This window comes from Ochotona curzoniae, unplaced genomic scaffold (genome assembly GCF_017591425.1).
Source record: "Ochotona curzoniae isolate NIBS_2020 unplaced genomic scaffold, NIBS_Ocur_1.0 contig_43, whole genome shotgun sequence".
Lineage (NCBI taxonomy): Eukaryota > Metazoa > Chordata > Mammalia > Lagomorpha > Ochotonidae > Ochotona > Ochotona curzoniae.
This window is the reverse complement of record NW_024466218.1, coordinates 21,654,639-21,659,145: the sequence shown is the minus strand read 5'-3', so window position 1 is coordinate 21,659,145 and position 4,507 is coordinate 21,654,639. Positions and strand designations below refer to the sequence as shown.

Sequence of the window (4,507 nt, the reverse complement as noted above, 5' to 3'; positions counted from 1 at the left end):
ACAAAACACTCAGTAATCTGGAAGCCCCAAGCATTTCCTCATTCAAGAATTGGCACGATGTTCAATTCACGCCCCCTCTGACTCCCATCCAGGGGGGCTGTGAGGTCCTGCTCTCACTGGGTGTTTCTGGCAACCCCTCCCGTCCATGGCTGCCCAGGAACTCCACCCAAAGTCACTCCCTCTGCATCGTCTCAGGTGGGACTGAAAAAGACACTCCTAGGGTGCAGGAAATTCCAAGGGTTTAAGAGCTCTGTTCCAGTTACTGGGGACAAAGACCAAAGGTATTTCTTATTATCCACAGTTGTACTTGGCATAGTGCCTGGAGCATCATAAACCCTCCGTGAATGTCATCTGTCCTCATCTGCAGTATCCAACTGCTTTCATAGATCATGCCTATTTCACAATAGAGGTGTCCTAGGATGTAGGTTCAAGATAGAAGTTTCCAATTAAAACAGGAGTGTGGTCAGAAAACTACCCAAACCATACTGATTCCAAACAGAATGTGTTGGCCTGGAAGGCCAGACTGAGGTCCAAAGGATATTTAGCATGGTTTGGGTTGGTGGCATCTGGTGGTGAGCTTGACGAATGCTGCTTTCGCTCAATCATTTTTGATCTAAACATCTGGGAAAGAGTAAAGTCACACTTTGTGTGCCCCCAGGGATGTGCCACACATCAAAGGTACTCAACAATTACAAAAAGTTGAAAACTACTTGTCTCCGTGACAGCAAAGAAAATAATATTGGACAGGTAACGAGGAGGATGCCACTTCCTGCTAATCAGCCTGGGCTGCTGGCTCTCTGACTTGATAGAAATGGGATTTTGCAGTTAAATGGCGAAAGAACACAATTGCTCTTTCTTTAGGGATCTCCTAGGCTCTCCAGGGCTGGAAGCAGCAGATGGAAATTTGCAGGTGGTTGGGATAACCTCACATGGAACTCTGCTAGCTGTAGGAGGCTTTAGAAATAGTTTAGTGTAGAACTATTATTTTTACAAGCAAAGAAACTGAAGGCTAAGAAGCACTGTGACTTGCCCACATCCTACACAGCAAGTTAGTGACGTAAGCCAGCTCGGCCCACCTCCACTCAGCACTCCCCTCGCTTAACACTGTTTTAAGAAATCTTGGATAAATTGGTGTCAGCTCCTCCCATCTCTCAACCTCTTCTCTATTTCCAGGCTTAAAAGCAAAGATTTAATTTTTCTCCAGTTTCAAAGGATTTTTGGTATCCTCATTCTATTTCCTGAGCTTTGTTAGACTTCCAATCTTTTTGGTTATGAAATTATCCTCCATCATAGGAAATACATCTTTTTTTTTTTTTTTTTTGGTACCATGGCTTTCTCTATGCATGGGGATAGCACTGGGTTGCCTATTATAATCAAGAGTGTTCAATAACACTGAGTCAGCGAATGAATTCCAGGCACTCATCCTAAAGAAATCTATCATTGACCAAACTCACACATGACATTCTTGACAACTATTGGCTTTGAACTGGCTTAAACGTTTGCATCACGAAAGGAGACCTCAGCCTTCCATGTCATATCAAGCCCTACAAGAGCCTCTAGACCGTGGTCTTGGGTGCTTTTCCTAACCTTGAAGGGACTTACCATGTCAGAGGCATGACATCAGACCGGCCCTGCCCTTCTGTGACACTGGGTAGTTCATATTGCCTCATTGGGCCTCAGTTTCCCCTCCATAAAGAGAAGGGGAAAAGGCAGGTGTTTGGTCTAGTGGTTAAGCCCTTTCGTGGGAAACCTGCATTCCCTGTGGGAGTGCCTGGTCTATTCCTGATTCTACCGGTCTGTTAATGTGCATGCTGGAAGGTAGCCAGTGATGAGTCCAATACACACTCTCTTTTTTAAAGATTTGTTTATTTTTCTTGCAAACTCAGATATACAGAGAGGAGGAGAGAGAGAGAGGAAGATCTTCCATCTGATGAGTCACTCTCCAAGTGACCCAAAGGCTGGTGCTGCACCAATCCAAAGCCAGGAGCCAGGAACTTACTCCAGATCTCCCACGTGGGTGCAGAATCCCAAGGCTTTGAGCCGTTCTAGACTGCTTTCCCAGGCCACAAGCAGGGACCTAGATGGGAAGTGGGGCTGCCAGAATTAGAACCGGCGCTAATATAGGGACCCAGCACATTCAAGGCAAGGACTTCAGCCACTAGGTGCTAGACCACTGTGCTGGGCCCGAGTCCAACTATTGAGTCCCTGCCACCCAAGACTTAAATGGCACTCTAATGTGTGTGTGAGCAATTAAGGTGGTGATTTTACTTGCTGTGCCACAGCACTCCCTCCCTTACAGCTCTGCTTTTAAAATGACTGTAAGTTGAATGACTGGGGCACATCATTTTGATTGTGGGATTGTGATCTGCAGGGCTTTAAAACTGCACGCCCAAGACTGTGGATCTTTTACCAGGTGTACCAGAAGTACAAATCTAAGACTTGGAAACATGTTCAAAACAGTATTATCCTTATAAGAAAAACTCATCATGAGTTTCAGGAGATGAGTATAAGATGAAATCACAATAAGGCTTAAAGTTGAATTTTATGGGATGGTTGAAACTCTATTTCCATAAGCAGCGGGAAGATCTTGTAGCCCCTTGCTCCCAGCTACAGACTGGCCCAGCTCTGACTGCTGTGGATATTTGGTAAGTGAACCAGAGGGTAGAAGATCTCTCTCTGTGTGTATGTGTGTGTATATATGTGTGTATGTATATATATATATATATATATATATATATATATATATGCTGTATGCTGTGAGAATTCTGAGCTTCAGTGATGGTGTTTTGTTCCATTTGAGTGTCTGCAGTTAGGTGGAGCTTTGATTTGAAGTCTTTTAGGTCCCAGCAAAAGGTTCCAGCTTTTGTTCCTACTAGACAGAATAGTCATTCCTGTGATAATGGCTTTGCTGGGAATTCACCTTCCCAATTAGGTCTGCTGTTTCCAACTGGCACCTCTCCTTACCTGTCAAGTACAACTCCATACAGAAATTTCCTGACTTCCTACTATGAATTAAGCAGAATGCAGTCATGGCTCAGTGTCTCTCCTGTGGCTAAGGGCATCTGCTGCGTTCACATGGTGGCTGTGACACTGGACTTGTCAGCTAGCTGCTTCTTCATGGGGGCTCTCTCTGTGACCAGCAGCTGGCAGAACTGGGGCTGCAAGTGACATCACTTTGCTGTTAACTGAACTGATACAGCCTGCTGTGCTGAAGAGCCTCAAATGCCTATATGAGCTTATGAATCAGGAATAGGTTATGAATTTCTGTCCCAGCACCTCCTTGAAGGCCGCTGCACTGTGCTCTCAGTCGGGCCTTCAACTTCAGGCTGCAATTCATAACGCTAAGGCCTGGTTTAGTCAACACCCAGGATGGGGAGCAAATCGCCTTGTCTTTTGAAATCTCTTTTTCTAGGCCAGGCTTCAGAGAGCATTTGAAAACTCAAATACTTTCCAGGTGCAACTTTGGGGGCCTCTCTGTTGAACCCCCAGTGCAGGATGCTGGGGGCTGAAATGAACATGTGCTCATAAGTATTTGACCTAGCAGGTGAGATGGTGGACTTGTATCCCTGAATCTGGATGGAGTATTCTGTGTGCATGCATTTAGCCCCAGGGGCCTTCTCTCCAGCAGGGATAGACAAAACGAGGCCTCTCAGTAGTGAGCACTGCAAACCCAGCGCACAACAGGAAGAAGGGGTCTCAAATGCTGCCCAGGCTGAGCAGCATGGGCCAGGGCTTGCCTTCCCCCAGGAGAGCAAACAGCTGCTATTGCTACGGATTGCTTGTGAGTATATTCCTGCTAAGCTGAAATGTTAAACACAGTAATGTAACTTGTAACTTTTAATTCAGTCTTAGACTGCACCTTCCCTGGGGCTGGCACAATGGCTCAACTCCATGTGAAAGTGCCAACATTCCATAGGGACACTGATTCCTGTCCTGGTTGCTCCACTTCCCATCCAGCTCCTTGCTTGTGGCCTGGGAAAGCAGCAGAAGATAGGACCCTTCACCTGAGACCTGGAAGAAGCTCCTGGCTCCTGGCTTTGGATTGACTCATTTCCAGTTGTTGTGGCCATTTAGAGAGTGGACCATTGGATGGAAGATCTTTCTGCCTTTCTCTCCTTACTCTTTGACTTTCAAAAAAATGAATAAATGTTTCATTAAAAAGAAAATGAGTCCATCCACTGTACAGGAAAGGGGAGTGTTTTTTAAACTGATAAGAACAGATACTACACTTGATCTTAGCCAAAAGACTGAGAAACGATAGGAGAGTGTTTTTTACCTATCTCACTATCCTCAGCTACCTCCCTGGCATCAAATTCTGTCCTTTATTCCCTCATGCTTCCAGGCTCCCCTTTCTTTATCTAACTCTGGTCAACTCCAATCCAAGCACTTATTGACTCACATCTCTGTTACTGCTGTGAGCTCTAGAATACTTTAAAATATATACAGAAAAGTGGTATCCTTACCTGAAAGATCAGAACCCTAGGAAGCTCCCCAACAGACAGCATTT

At 45.4% G+C, this 4,507-nt stretch overlaps 1 pseudogene; it reads right to left on the bottom strand.

Moving 5' to 3' along the window:
* Positions 1-4,084: 4,084 nt before the first annotated feature.
* LOC121159766 lies at positions 4,085-4,259 on the bottom strand (annotated as a pseudogene).
* Positions 4,260-4,507: the final 248 nt, after the last annotated feature.